This window comes from Castor canadensis, chromosome 9, assembly GCF_047511655.1.
Source record: "Castor canadensis chromosome 9, mCasCan1.hap1v2, whole genome shotgun sequence".
Classification (NCBI taxonomy): domain Eukaryota; kingdom Metazoa; phylum Chordata; class Mammalia; order Rodentia; family Castoridae; genus Castor; species Castor canadensis.
The window spans coordinates 89,938,300-89,954,613 of record NC_133394.1 but is presented as its reverse complement, the minus strand read 5'-3'; the positions used below and the strand labels follow the sequence as shown (position 1 = coordinate 89,954,613).

General features: G+C 35.1%; 1 protein-coding gene across 4 annotated transcripts in view; it reads left to right on the top strand.

Annotated features, from left to right (window-relative positions):
- Positions 1 to 16,314, top strand: part of Bmp2k (BMP2 inducible kinase) — a 121,055-nt gene that overhangs the window by 21,452 nt on the left and 83,289 nt on the right. Inside the window, exon 1 of one of the 4 annotated variants that reach the window (XM_074041919.1) lies at positions 6,275 to 6,542. The exons of the other annotated variants lie outside the window; for them this stretch is intronic. The gene's annotated coding sequence lies outside the window, so the exon portion shown is untranslated. Of the gene's footprint in view, positions 1 to 6,274; positions 6,543 to 16,314 lie in introns of those variants that run through there. 4 annotated transcript variants of the gene reach the window in all.

Below are 16,314 nucleotides of genomic sequence, written 5' to 3'. Positions count from 1 at the left end.
TACAGCAGGCACTGTGTTTACTTGGCACACTTGAGATTGTTAAACAAACTGCCAGCATAAGCATTGACATGTTAGGGCTAGTATAGTGATAAATGATAGTGCCAGGAGGAGTTAACATACCCTGTTCAGTACACTCTGTATTTTCTGTGACTTTAAAAAGTGTTTATACTTAAACTTGGATTGGGTCATGTGATATTACAATGTCCTAACCACCTCATATATATTAAGTAGTACAAATTTTAGTGTTTTGTTTGTTGACCTTAAGCTGTCATATATAATTTTAATTCTTCTTTAGTGAACTAAAGTAGATACTGTATGCAGTTATGTGTGGAAGTTGTTTTTAATGTCAGGTTAGATTAGTTTCCAGGTATTCTAAAAAGGAGTTTTGCTTTCTATGATCATTTCATGATAATATTTTAAATTAGGTTATGATTGTATTCAAAATTTTGAAATAGTGCTTGTTTTTGTCTAATAAAAACAGAATTTGTATTAGAAATTAAACATTTAAGTAAAAAGACTAGCTCAACTCTTATGTTCAAGGACTTTAGTTTGAATTACCTCGTTTATATAAAAGAGGTATCTAAATATAGTAGATACTAAATTTTTTAATTTCATATAAGAACGTTTTTGAAGAATGAGTACACTTAAAACTTTAGTAAATCTTTCCTTTTAATATATTTCAAAACTTTTGAATAAAGACTTTCTTGTTGCTATTTTTCCCTAATAGTTGTCTGAAATATTTTAGGATGGAGTTGTATATTCCATAATGCTCAATCAACTCACCTTCCTTTTTCTGGTACTGAAGTTTTACTTCTTCACTAATTCTCCATATGATGGATCTGTTCATAAACACAAATCTCCCAAATTTCTATCTGTATTGTTCAGGCTTCTTTGGCATATATCTCTTGGTTGAAAGGAAGGCCATTTCAACCTCAGGCACCTGAGTGCGATTATTATGTATTGCCTGGGGTATCAAAGTCTCTCTCTCTTTCGCTCTTGCTTTTCTGTCTCTTAAACTCAGCCCCTTGAATGAGTTGGGCAAGTATTTTACCAGTGAGACATGCCCCCATTCTCTACTTTCTTTATTTTCTAAATTTATTATACATTTATGTACTTAAAAAAATTAGCCTGTAGGGCATAAAATAATACTGTATTACAGCTTTTTCTGTTTTCTTTTTGGGGCTTTTCTGTAGTTTGCTGCTTTTAATGCCTTTTTACTGCATTTGATACTGTCATACTCATATCTGGGGACTGGTACACAAAGTGGCTAAATTCTAAGTTTTTTTTGCTTAAAAGCAGCTAAAGAAGCCAAGGCAGTCCTCAAACTTGGGATCCTCTTTCTTCTGTGTAGGACTGCATAACCATGCCTGACTTAAAACTTTTTATTTTTAATTAATGCTTATTTATAGGTTGGTGCATATTTATAGGTTACTATCAGTTACAACTGATGATATTTTGATTTATATATATAGTGTACACTTACCAAATCAGGGTAATTGGCATATCTGTCTCCTCATTTATCATTTGTGTTGACTATCCAAAGTCCTCTGTTCTTATATCATATTTTGCAATATACAATAAATTATTGTTGACTATAGTCACTGTGCTGTGGTTTAAAACAGTAGAGCTTATTCTTCCTTTCTGACTGAATTTTGAACTGATTGGAGAGAGGTTACTTTTTAATTTGTATTTTAAAAAAGCGGAGGAATGAGATTAATATTAAAAAAGTATGTTTTAAGAATTGAAGATAATTATGTGAAAATGTATTGGGGAGCCTGACACTTCAAATCCTGCAAAATGTGATGACTTAACTTCATTTTAACTTTGTGCAACATTTATTTTTTTAAGAGGAAAAGAAACAGCTTGTATTTGAAATAACAATGAACAATTAACTGGCAAATTTAGTTTTCCTAGGGCGAAATAAAAAAGGCTGTTAATTTAGTTTGTCATATTATAATTAAACATGATTTACATGGCTAAGAAGTGAAATTGTATTTTCAGAATTTGTATACTACATAAGAAATATAGTCAACATCAAGACAACAAGGACCCAGAGATTAAATAATTGTTTTTTATTCAGATGATTAATGTAGCAATTACAGCCGATCAATTAGAACGACTTCCCTGCAGAACCAGTTAACTAATGTTAAATTATTTACTCCAGAGATATTCAAGTGCCTGGCAAGGTGATAGGCCTGTGATAAATGAGGTATACACAGTCTCTGTCTTTATGAAACTTGAGTCCTTTTGAGAAGAGAGGCATTGATTGAATAAGTATTATAAATGTAAATATTGCGGTAGATAAAGTTTTAGTAGTTCCAAGTGTGAGAGCTGCAAACTCAGATGCCTGCAAAGGCCAGGCAGGCAATATAAAAGAGTGGGGCAATGCATAGAGATAGTAGACAGTAGTGGGGGCTCTGATGAGCTGCATAGCACATTACCTGCATAAAGGGCACAGCAATTAACACCTCTGTTTGGTTCTTGGAAATGAGGATCTGCTGTTGCTCTATTTCCAAATCTTTCTAGAAAAGCTGAAAAATAATGTCATCTGAAGTATCACAATTTTTTTTAAGGTACTGAATAGTCCAAATGTGGTTTGAGGATTGCTGCTTATTAATTTTGGGGAGCCTGTTCTCTTTTGATTACTCAGTTTTCTTTTGTTCTTCCTTAATTCTGTTATTCCCAAATTCTCTCTTTTGTAGTTGTATACTTAAACTCTCTTCTGGCATATTTCTAATAAGGGTAGTGAGGGTTGTAAAAATCATTAGAACATGAGATTTATAGGGAAAATGAAAAGACTTCCTGGCTTCATCTTAATAGGTTGTGTTGTTAAACTTGCTTTTTACCTTCGTTCTCAGTGTTTGGTTTATTTGTCTTCTATAACATGGGAAAAATAAGTTAAGTGCTACATGATGTGATGGGAATTATATAAGATAGTGTTTACCCCTTGCCCCTGTCCTTTGCTCAATCAAATGTACTGACTCATTCTTTCATTGTCTTGTATTAGATAGCACTTACTGATACAATAACTTTGGCAAGAATTTAAGTTAGTAATCGATCCTCTTTAGGAAGAGTTTCACTTGTAAAAGAAACTCTTAGGCATGAAACACTGATACATCACAGGAGAGTGCTCATTGGGTAGGAAGAACTTTCCTCTGGTTCAAATCACATAGACATATAAGTTCCTTTGCTACTTATTCTGGAGAGTTTTCAAATCACATTGTTTTCTTTGGTAGTAATTGAATCAGCTACAAGTTGCTGACAGCTTGGTGTTTCTTTTGTTTTGCTGATAATGTATATAATGCAGAAAAAAGATCACATATGCTCTGTCCTTCCCATCTGTTCTTTTACTTCCTAAGAATATTCTTGATAGGAGTAAAATACCACTAAAAACCCAGTCTTTCACAAACATGCAGTGCTTGTGAGTGTTGGGATGTTGGAGAGAAGGTATCTAGGATACCATAAACATTTTCTGTGGCAAGAGACTTAACAGTGCCTTTGGGGAAGTTTTGAGTTTGGATAATCAGCAGCTGTATCTTATGAAATAATAATTCTCAGTGGTGATGGTAAGGTTGGGTGGCAAGAGAGGATACACATGGGGAAAAACATACTGTTGCTTATTCTTTTTCTTCCAACTTTATTATGAAAAAAAATAAAATATACAGAAAAGTCGAAAGAATAATACAGTGAATAACATATCCCCATCATCTAGCTGTAACTATAAACAGCATTTTACCATATTTCCTTTATATATTTTGCAATATGTGGGTAATTTTGAATGGGAACTTCATTAGAAGAAATGTTCATTTTCTTAGGTGGGACAAAGGAACTGCAGTTTTATAGGCTGGCACATGCATTTTTAGGACATAAATATATTTAGGTACCCATTATGTATTAATATGATGTCTACAACCTACTTTCAGGTAGCTTACTAACAAGAAACATTTTTTTATAGTTTATTTCAAACTAGATTTTAATCAAGGATTTTTCATTGATCTTAATTCTTTTATAATCTAGATTACCCCGCCCTTTAAATTTTTTAATGTGTGATATTGACTGCTTGGGCTAGTTGTTTCACATCTATCTTTTTTTGTCTGATTGTTTCTTTGTGTTATCATTTTTTACCTGTTCTTCTATCCCCTGTATTTTCTATAATAGGAAGTTAAGTCTTAAGGTTTATCAGAGTAAAAGGTTTACCAGAGTAAACTGTATACTTTATATTGTGTCACATCAGGGAACAGATCGTCAGGTTGTCCCAATGTTAATGACTACCAGATCACTGCTTGTAAAAGGAATATTTGTCCTTTAATACTTGGCCACCATACAGACATTGATAATCTTTGGTGAATCGTTTTTAGTATCCTATTCCTCAAAGTTTTTTCTGTTCCTCAATTTGGATTCTTTTTTTTCCTCCCAATGTTATTAACAGTATCAGTTTGAGGGAAATGAAGTGTCCGGCAACTATTTGGGAAAGAAAATAGGGTGAGAACCATGGTTCTCATGGTTTAATGGTATCTATTTTTATTTGACTTCTTCTAAAGCTGGATTTTCATTCTTTGGAAAGAAAGTGCTGATTAGGAGCTGAGAGACATTCATTGAAGGCAAACTATGCCTGACTAGATTAATTACTTATATTAATTGGACCACACTTTTACTGGTGGTACTATTATGTCAAAGAAATTAGTGTATGTTTTTTTTTTTTTAACAAGACATTCAAGAAATTTCCTCCTTTTTTCCCCTTAGGAGAAGACAGATCAGTTTGGTTAATTCAAAGGCAATTGAACAGTTATGTTCTGGATACATTAATTATTCATTTTGCATTTTGTTGTACAAGACCATGCTCAGTTGCTTAAATACCTAGTGGAAGAGATATATTAATAAACAGCACCAACTATGTTGTACAACCTGGACAGGAAGCAGTGTGAGTTTTAAACAGTTCTGTACAACCAGTAAGGAAGTCTAATTGTATGAACAAATAAATATTTATCAAGTACATGTTAATTCACTATTGCATGTCTTAGAAATGTCTGGTGTTGTACTTTTTGGATCTTTTGTATCACTTTTGATTATCAAATAGCTTTACAGTTTCTTAACTGTTGACTGGTGGGTACATTTTAGCAGAAAATAAAATGCACTTGTAAGTACTACTTCTGGATAAGTAAGATGTATTTCCTTCAGTAATTCTGTTGGACACTGATTTGGTGCCAAAAACTCCATCCAGTTCTGATACCAATTACCTAGTACAGACCCTACAAGACTGCCTCCATGTCAAACAGCAGGTGTATGTTCCACCAGGGACCATTAGTCTTGACTACAAATTTGAAGGTTTCCATGACCACTTTCTAGGTTTGATAATTTTCTGGAATGACTTACAAGACTCAGGAAAGTGCCATATGTACAATTACCACTTTATTTAAACAAACAAACAAACACAAGATGAACAGGTCTGGAAGATTCCCAAGTACAGAGGCTTCTGTGCCCATGGAATCAGGGTGCCACCACTCTCCCAATACATGGGTATGTTTACTAACCAGGAAGCACTCTGAACATCCTTATTCAGAGTTTTTATTGAGGCTTTACTGCCTAGGCATGATTGATTAAATCACTCACATGTGAACTCAATCTGTAGTTACTCTCCCATCCTTGGAGGTTAGCCTGAAATTTTCAAACCTCTTTTCTAATCTGTAGTTTGTTCCCCCCTCACCTTTTTTTTTTTACCCCCTCTGGTGACCAGCCATTAGAGTATCGAAGTACTGCTTCTTTTATTTTTATTTTTCGTGGTGCTGAGAATCATACCCAGGCTTTTATGCATGCTAGGCAAGTGCTGTACCACTGAGTTACATTCCCAGCTTGTTTTTTATTTTTGCTTTTGTTTTTTTTTTTTTTGGAGACAGGATTTTTCTATGTGGTTTAGCCTAGCTTTGAAGTGCCAGGCTGACCTCCAGCTCACTGTCTTCCTACTTCTACCCCTGGAGTGCTGGGATTATAGGCAAGAACAAACACATTTGGCTAGAGTAATGCTTTTAATCAACATAACCAACTGTTAGGACATTTCTACACTTAAATGAACAGTGGAGGTGTTCATGTAGACATTATTTTGAGTGGCTTTGGTGAATTGCTATTCCAATTGACCCAAAAAACCAAAACACTGAAGTAGATGCATTAAAAGATTATTTTAACCTTCATTTAACTATTTTAAGTTTCCAAATGTTTAAAATGAATTATTACTTTATAAAACTGATTTTGGGCTTGAATTGTGTATGATATATTTCTTTATACATGTATTTACTAACAATTTGGCATATTAAAGTAGTGTCTTTAAGTGTTATTATTTTTATATTAGCTGAATATAAGCCATGAGTTTATTTCTGTTTTCTTATTCTTTAGAATGTACAGGCTAAATCAAACTTTCACAAGATGAAGTGGTATTGAGAGCAGCAGTATAAGGGTAAAAGTAGTAATAATGCAATTTAATCTTCATTGAATATTTTGGACCTCCATAGTCAATTTGCTAACCATGCTGGCTACTGAGTGACTAATAGGTAGGTAAGTGTATACGATGTGTATATGCTGGACAGAGGGGTAATTCATATCCTGGGTGGGATGGAGTTGAGACAGTGTGATTTTATCACACTACTCAGATACGTAGAATAGTGTACAAATTAAAAATTATAAATTGTTTGTTTTTGGAATGTCCCATTTAATATTTTGGGCCACAGGTAACTGAAATCATGGAGAGTGAATGAAGATGGGTAATGGGGGGACTACTATATACTGAGTGGTGTTTATTTTTTTTTTTTAAAGAAAAAAGTAAGTTTTTATTTATAGTCTTACAGTTTAGGGGGAAGCTTTAACTTGTAAGACAATTTTTTGGCAGTATATACAACATACTTTTCATTTCCATAGAATGGGATCAAACACTGAGACTACAGAGTATACCCTAAAAATCAGCAAATGTGGGGAACAGAGTAGGAAAAAGACAAACAATTGAGGACCAAAGACACAAAGCCCTTCACTAGGATTTGTTGACCGCAGCCACAACCGGGGCTGGATCACATAATGGAGAGAGGCTCCAGGACAGGAGGAGAGGATGAAGGGAGAGGAGAGAAGGGGCTACACTGGGGTGCAGGTTTAGTACCAGGTAAATTAACTGTTATTTCAAAATCTCCAATCCCATAATACCCACTATTAGTATAAAGGACCAAATCCTGTTGTTCTGTTTCTCTTGGTGACCATGTCTTTGAAATGATGATTTTGGAATCCCAGTCTTGTTCACTAGATATTATGTAGGTTTTTTGGTCATCCGATAGTAGAATGTGAATTCTAGTGTATTTTCTGGTATTTTTACCATTTATTTACTGGTGTTATTCTTAATATTATGCATTTATTTTGCAGTAGTTATTCTATGATGACTATGAATTTAGAAACATCTTGAAGCAACTTTAAAAGTTTTCAGGCTAATTTGAGTTAGAGAATAAAGTATTTAGTAAAATTGTGCCTTCAATGTATAATATGCCAATTTAAAAATAATGTTTGTATAATTGTGCTTACACATTCTCTCACTGGTTTGTAAAGAGGACTAACGTAAATGTGGAATCATTTTTTTCTAACTGGTAGCTTTTAGGATTTTTATCCTGAGAATTCTGCCATGTCATAATTACAAGTCTTGGATCTATATTTTGTCCAAGCTGGGTACTTACTTGGTGAGCCCTTCACATATGGAAATTCATGTCCTCTGTGTGTGTGTGTTACATCTTTGATACATTTTCTCCTCTGTTTTTCTTTCTTTTCTCTTTCTAGAACTTCTGTTGTAATACTGGATCAGTTGGACTGACCCTTTGATTTTTCTTGTCTTTTTCTCTTATCCTGTAGAAAAGTTCTGGAAGATACCCATATTTTTATTTCCTAGCTCCTCTTTGAATTTTTTTAACTTTTGATTTTTAAGTTATAATTTATAAAAGTCATTTCTCATTTTCAGAATATTCCTCTTCTACAGGAACTTATTCTCAGAGTGAAGTTTTAAAGTGGTGAGTTGAAGTGCTTTGGGAAAGTTGTGAGAACTTCTTGATTTGGGTTAACTTTAGTGTGGTGAGGCAGAAAGGCACCTTTTCATTATGTGACTCCCATATTTCACTCGATCTGTATTAGTTTCGCCAGTTTTCCAGGAGAAAAATTCTGTATAATCTCCTTTTTGTGTTAGTCCTGTACCCCTGACTACATGTTCTTGTAGCTGAACAGTGGCCTTGGGTTGAGGTAGGGCATTCTGTTTTTAGTATGGAGACTTTTACTTAATTCTTATCTTCTTAGGACTGTACTTACCATTTCCTGGTAAGTATATGAAGCCTTGTATCTGATACATTGTGCTTGTTTAATCCTGCCTATAAATGAGTGTTGGCCTGACTGAGAAATGGGGTGTGGAATCTGGAGGTTTGACTGCTTTTATGAAGATTTTAAATCAATCTTCCTAATTTTCCATTGCTTCCCCTGTATTTGAAGGGCTCCTGTAATTCTTAATCATCTCCTGCTTTATGGCATTAAAATAGGCTTCCTTCTTGCCTACGTTTGCTCTCGCTCTCTGCCCCAGTCACCTACTTAGTGTTTTGTTTTTCGGAACCATCTGTTACTGTGTGTCTGTAAGTTTTCCATCTTTGAAAATTTTGTTGACATCACTTTTCTCTTCCATTTTCTTTGATCTTGTGGTTTTATGCCTTGAGAAGTTCTTGTTATTTTTTGTATGAGTAGCACAGAGGTACAGTACACTCTTGGTATACACAGGTATATGACTCCAAGGGAACCACCACTGAGGAAAACTTGGAAATGCTTAGGATGTATAGAGTTCAGTGCTGTACTGCTGATGCTTAATAGATTTTTCCTATAACACTGCCCAACTTCTGCTAAAGACGTGCTGCCTTTCAACAAATACAAACCTTTCATTTAATCTCTTTAAATTAAGCACATTAACTTTGAACTTACCTTTTGGGTTCATTTGCTTTTTGGGAGGCAGATTTTTACAAAATTAAGGATGGGGAAACACTCCAGATCACACAATGACTTAAATACAACTGGTATTAGCATGGGACTGATTGAGACTTTCTCTGCACCAGCTAGGCTGCTTAAGGTGCCTGCAGGAATATACAATTTTTTGTTTCTGAAATTAGCTATATATTTATTTATTTGACTGTACTTTGTCAAAACTGCATGTAATAAGGTGAGCTTATTGTAAATGCTAATACTGCAACCTCCATATTTTAATTTTAAATCTGTTGACTTTGTGTGTCATCTTTTTATTTATTTTTTTTATTTTTTATTTTTTTATTTTTATTATTTTATTATTCATATATGCATACAATGCTTGGGTCATTTCTCCCCCCTGCCCCCACCCCCTCCCTTACCACCCACCCCACCCTCTCCCTTTCCCTCCCACTCCCTCTATACCCGGCAGAAACTATTCTGCCCTTATCTCTAATTTTGTTGTAGAGAGAGTATAAGCAATAATAGGAAGGAACAAGTGTTTTTGCTGGTTGAGATAAGGATAGCTATACAGGGAGTTGACTCACATTAATTTCCTGTGCATGTGTGTTACCTTCTAGGTTAATTCTTCTTGATCTAACCTTTTCTCTAGTTCCTGGTCCCCTTCTCCTATTGGCCTCAGTTGCTTTTAAGGTATCTGTTTTAGTTTCTCTGCGTTGAGGGCAAAAAATGCTATCTAATTTTTTAGGTGTCTTACCTATCCTCACATCTCCCTTGTATGCTCTTGCTTTTTTTTTTTTTTTTTTTTTTATTCATATGTGCATACAAGGCTTGGTTCATTTCTCCCCCCTGCCCCCACCCCCTCCCTTACCACCCACTCCACCCCCTCCCACTCCCCCCCCTCAATACCCAGCAGAAACTATTTTGCCCTTATCTCTAATTTTGTTGTAGAGAGAGTATAAGCAATAATAGGAAGGAACAAGGGGTTTTGCTGGTTGAGATAAGGATAGCTATACAGGGCATTGACTCACATTGATTTCCTGTGCGTGGCTGTTACCTTCTAGGTTAATTCTTTTTGATCTAACCTTTTCTCTAGTTCCTGGTCGCCTTTTCCTATTGGCCTCAGTTGCTTTAAGGTATCTGCTTTAGTTTCTCTGCATTAAGGGCAACAAATGCTAGCTAGTTTTTTAGGTGTCTTACCTATCCTCACCCCTCCCTTGTGTGCTCTCGCTTTTATCATGTGCTCATAGTCCAATCCCCTTGTTGTGTTTGCCCTTGATCTAATGTCCACATATGAGGGAGAACATACGATTTTTGGTCTTTTGGGCCAGGCTAACCTCACTCAGAATGATGTTCTCCAATTCCATCCATTTACCAGCGAATGATAACATTTCGTTCTTCTTCATGGCTGCATAAAATTCCATTGTGTATAGATACCACATTTTCTTAATCCATTCGTCAGTGCTGGGTCATCTTGGCTGTTTCCATAACTTGGCTATTGTGAATAGTGCCGCAATAAACATGGATGTGCAGGTGCCTCTGGAGTAACAGTCTTTTGGGTATATCCCCAAGAGTGGTATTGCTGGATCAAATGGTAGATCGATGTCCAGCTTTTTAAGTAGCCTCCAAATTTTTTTCCAGAGTGGTTGTACTAGTCTACATTCCCACCAACAGTGTAAGAGGGTTCCTTTTTCCCCGCATCCTCGCCAACACCTGTTGTTGGTGGTGTTGCTGATGATGGCTATTCTAACAGGGGTGAGGTGGAATCTTAGTGTGGTTTTAATTTGCATTTCCTTTATTGCTAGAGATGGTGAGCATTTTTTCATGTGTTTTCTGGCCATTTGAATTTCTTCTTTTGAGAAAGTTCTGTTTAGTTCACCTGCCCATTTCTTTATTGGTTCATTAGTTTTGGGAGAATTTAGTTTTTTAAGTTCCCTGTATATTCTGGTTATCAGTCCTTTGTCTGATGTATAGTTGGCAAATATTTTCTCCCACTCTGTGGGTGTTCTCTTCAGTTTAGAGACCATTTCTTTTGATGAACAGAAGCTTTTTAGTTTTATGAGGTCCCATTTATCTATGCTATCTCTTAGTTGCTGTGCTGCTGGGGTTTCATTGAGAAAGTTCTTACCTATACCTACTAACTCCAGAGTATTTCCTACTCTTTCTTGTATCAACTTAAGAGTTTGGGGTCTGATATTAAGATCCTTGATCCATTTTGAGTTAATCTTGGTATAGGGTGATATACATGGATCTAGTTTCAGTTTTTTGCAGACTGCTAACCAGTTTTCCCAGCAGTTTTTGTTGAAGAGGCTGCTATTTCTCCATCGTATATTTTTAGCTCCTTTGTCAAAGATAAGTTGCTCATAGTTGTGTGGCTTCATATCTGGATCCTCTATTCTGTTCCACTGGTCTTCATGTCTGTTTTTGTGCCAGTACCATGCTGTTTTTATTGTTATTGCTTTGTAATATAGTTTGAAGTCAGGTATTGTGATACCTCCTGCATTGTTCTTTTGACTGAGTATTGCCTTGGCTATTCGTGGCCTCTTGTGTTTCCATATAAATTTCACAGTAGATTTTTCAATCTCTTTAATGAATGTCATTGGAATTTTGATGGGAATTGCATTAAACATGTAGATTACTTTTGGGAGTATCGACATTTTTACTATGTTGATTCTACCAATCCATGAGCATGGGAGATCTCTCCACTTTCTATAGTCTTCCTCAATCTCTTTCTTCAGAAGTGTATAGTTTTCCTTGTAGAGGTCTTTCACATCTTTTGTTAGGTTTACACCTAGGTATTTGATTTTTTTTGAGGCTATTGTAAATGGAATTGTTTTCATACATTCTTTTTCCGTTTGCTCATTGTTAGTGTATAGAAATGCTAATGATTTTTCTATGTTGATTTTATATCCTGCTACCTTGCTATAGCTATTGATGATGTCTAGAAGCTTCTGAGTAGAGTTTTTTGGGTCTTTAAGGTATAGGATCATGTCGTGTGCAAATAGGGATATTTTGACAGTTTCTTTACCTATTTGTATTCCTTCTTCTTGCCTAATTGCTCTGGCTAGGAATTCCAGTACTATGTTGAATAGGAGTGGAGATAGTGGGCATCCTTGTCTGGTTCCTGATTTTAGAGGGAATGGTTTTAATTTTTCTCCGTTAAGTATAATACTGGCTGTAGGTTTGTCATATATAGCTTTTATAATGTTGAGGAACTTTCCTTTTATTCCTAGTTTTCTTAGAGCTTTTATCATGAAATGATGTTGGATCTTATCAAAGGCTTTTTCTGCATCTATTGAGATGATCAAGTGGTTTTTGTCTTTGCTTCTGTTAAGGTGGTTTATTACGTTTATTGATTTTCGTATGTTGAACCACCCCTGCATCCCTGGGATGAAGCCTACCTGGTCGTGGTGAATAATCTTTTTGATGTGTTGCTGAATTCGATTTGCCATTATTTTGTTGAGGATTTTTGCATCAATGTTCATTAAGGAGATTGGCCTATAGTTCTCCTTTTTGGAGGTGTCTTTGCCTGGTTTTGGGATAAGTGTAATAGTGGCTTCATAAAATGTGTTTGGCAGTTTTCCTTCCCTTTCTATTTCGTGGAACAGTTTAAGGAGGGTTGGTATCAGTTCTTCTTTAAAGGTCTGATAGAATTCAGCAGAGAATCCATCAGGTCCTGGACTTTTCTTTTTGGGGAGACTCTTGATTGCTGCTTCAATTTCATTTTGTGTTATAGGTCTATTCAGGTGATTAATTTCCTCTTGGTTCAGTTTTGGATGATCATATGTATCTAGAAATCTGTCCATTTCTTTTAGATTTTCAAATTTATTTGAATATAGGTTCTCAAAGTAGTCTCTGATGATTTCCTGGACTTCCATGGTGTTTGTTGTTATCTCCCCTTTTGCATTCCTGATTCTACTAATTTGGGTTTTTTCTCTCCTCATTTTAGTCAGGTTTGCCAGGGGTCTATCGATCTTGTTTATTTTTTCAAAGAACCAACTTTTTGTTTCATTAATTCTTTGTATGGTTTTTTTGGTTTCTATTTCGTTGATTTCAGCTCTTATTTTTATTATTTCTCTCCTATTTGTTTTGGGATTTGCTTGTTCTTGTTTTTCTAGGAGTTTGAGATGTATCATTAGGTCATTAATTTGGGATCTTTCAATCTTTTTAATATATGCACTCATGGCTATAAACTTTCCTCTCAAGACTGCCTTAGCTGTGTCCCATAGGTTCTGGTAGGTTGTGTTTTCATTTTCATTGACTTCTAGGAACTTTTTAATTTCCTCTTTTATTGCATCGATGATCCATTCTTCATTAAGTAATGAGTTATTTAGTTTCCAGCTGTTTGCATGTTTTTTGTCTTTACTTTTGTTGTTGAGTTCTACTTTTACTGCATTGTGGTCAGATAGTATGCATGGTATTATTTCTATTTTCTTATATTTGCTGAGGCTTGCTTTGTGCCCTAGGATATGATCTATTTTGGAGAAGGTTCCATGGGCTGCTGAGAAGAATGTATATTGTGTAGAGGTTGGATGAAATGTTCTGTAGACATCTACTAGGTCCACTTGATCTATTGCATATTTTAGATCTTGGATTTCTTTATTGAGTTTTTGTTTGGATGACCTATCTATTGATGATAATGGAGTGTTAAAGTCTCCCACAACCACTGTGTTGGCGTTTATATATGCTTTTAGGTCTTTCAGGGTATGTTTGATGAAATTGGGTGCGTTGACATTGGGTGCATACAGATTGATGATTATTATTTCCTTTTGGTCTATTTCCCCTTTTATTAGTATGGAATGTCCTTCTTTATCTCGTTTGATCAATGTAGGTTTGAAGTCTACTTTGTCAGAGATAAGTATTGCTACTCCTGCTTGTTTTCGGGGGCCATTGGCTTGGTAAATCTTCTTCCAGCCCTTCATCCTAAGCATATGCTTATTTCTGTCGGTGAGATGAGTCTCCTGTAAGCAACAAATTGTTGGATCTTCTTTTTTAATCCATTTTGTCAAACGGTGTCTTTTGATGGGTGAATTAAGTCCATTAACATTAAGTGTTAGTACTGATAGGTATGTGGGTGTGTCATCTTTTTATATGATGCTTTTTCTCTGTAGAAACTGCTTGTTAAATTTTTTTTTTTGTGGTGTTGGGATTCCAACTCCTGCATAAGCACTCTACCACGGAGCTGCACTCCCACCCTAAGATTACTAGTTATATCCCTCCTCTCCTTGATGTATGTTTTAAGGTGATTAGTAATTTTCTCATTTGTTTAAAGGAAATATTTTACATTTCTTTCAAAAATTGACAATGCAACACGCACTCCTTGTAACATCTAACATTACAATGGCACATAAAGAGAAAGTTAAGTTCCTCCTTCCCTAATTTTGTAATCCAGGCAAGTCTTAGTGTATTTGTTCATAGAAATAGTTCACATGTGCTTTTTGATTTACAAAAGATGCTGTTCATAAAGTGGAACAAATAATAGAACAGGAGAAAATATTTGTACTTATTATATATTGACAAAGAGTTCTATAATGCCTTCCTACCATTGAAAGAAAAAGATAACCCTTAGGTTATGAGGTCAAAGATATGAAATCATCACAGTACAGAAAATACAAGTGGCCAAGAAACTGAGGCAATGATGTTCAGTTTTACTGCTAATCATTAGAACACAGGTAGAAATAATAATGTGAGAGACTTTCCCTATCAAATTGGTGAAATTTAAAATGCCTTAGCAATCTAATAACAGAGAATGAAAATTGACTTTTACGTTTCTGATGAAGTTGCTAGAAACTTTTAGCATAAAACCTAGCAGTGTCAAATTTGAAGTATTCTTTTCTTTTTACTGACTTACCTTGGGAATCTGTATGAGTAGGGGGATTTTTAGCAATATATGTCCACTAAGCCTCCATTAGACCTGCTGATTCAGACTCAAGGTCAGAACTTGGAATCTACTTAAGGTAAATTCATACACAAACCATCACACCAATTCTCATGTTAGCTATGTTTGGGTACATTACATTGTTGTTATAAGGGAATAATCTAGCTCTGAATAGGTAAATGTCTCAAAACAAATGCAAATGAAATGATTTGTCTTGACCTGTATTCATTTTACCTCCTTAGATGGTCAGATTCTAAATTTGAACATTTTTCTTACTTTTTGTAACTAAATAAAATTAGAATAGATTAAGTGGCACTTTGTTACTAGGTTTTTTACTTTTTGGTTTGTAAATGTTTGCATATGAAATCAGTGCTAAATGAACTTCTTTTAGAGTAATGCCCTGTATTATTAGAGCCTTCTCTAAACTATTATCCTATGTTATTTCTGGTAACTGCCTTGTGAGGTGATTGAATTTATTTCTGGTTTTGTTATGTCCATGGATATCCAGTTTAACAAGATAGGAATTACACAGTTTCTTGTTACTGCACTTGTAAGATATGGAGAATCTGAAATGATTATATGCTAATTCTGGGGAATTCTAGGAGCTCTTTTTCACTATTGTTTATCCCTAATAGTTTACTTTTCCTTTGTTTTGGATTGAACTGCAGTAAAGGTGACTTAATACTCAGGGTGCTGCATTGTAAGGACTATCAAGTTAATAAAAGTAGCACATTAAAAAAAATATGTAAGCTGTAGAATGTTATTTGCCGAGATGAGTTTTAAAAATTTTGGGTGGAAATCTTTGTTTAGGTGTGACAGAAATAATTGTCCCTTAAAATACCTATTTAGCTATGTACTTCAGATATGATACTTCCTCAGATGCAATTAACATAGTGGACAAATAACTGTGGCTTAGATAATGACATTTATTATCTCACATGAGTTCTGGCTGGGGTTGGCTAATTTGGTAGCCTGACTCCTGATGTTTTGTGTCATTTTCTTTCTAACTCTCATGGGCAGATTGGCTGTATATTATTTTTTATTATTATTATACAACATAATTCAAAAGGAGGAACACCAAGGCCTTCTCCACTGTCACTTTCTTTTATCTAGGTGGGAAATTTTTCCCTGCAATCCTAGCATACATTACTTTATGTCCCATTAGTTAAAACTGGTTCTATACCCAATCCTAAATCAGTTACTGATAAGGGGAAGTGAGATTCCCATGACTGACTTAGAACAATGTTGACTTATACCCTGGAACTGGAGGAGGGGCCAAGACTGTTTGATCTCATTTTCTCCTATTAAGTAACGTCAGCATCAGCGTTTTGTCATCACAAGATGGGGAGTCTGGTGGGTAGGCAATTACTAGTATAGTCAAACTATAATTATATGGTTGTATTGTGACATTTTGTGGGTAATGCATAACAAGTATTCCAGTGCAAAAAGTGAAAATGCAGTATATT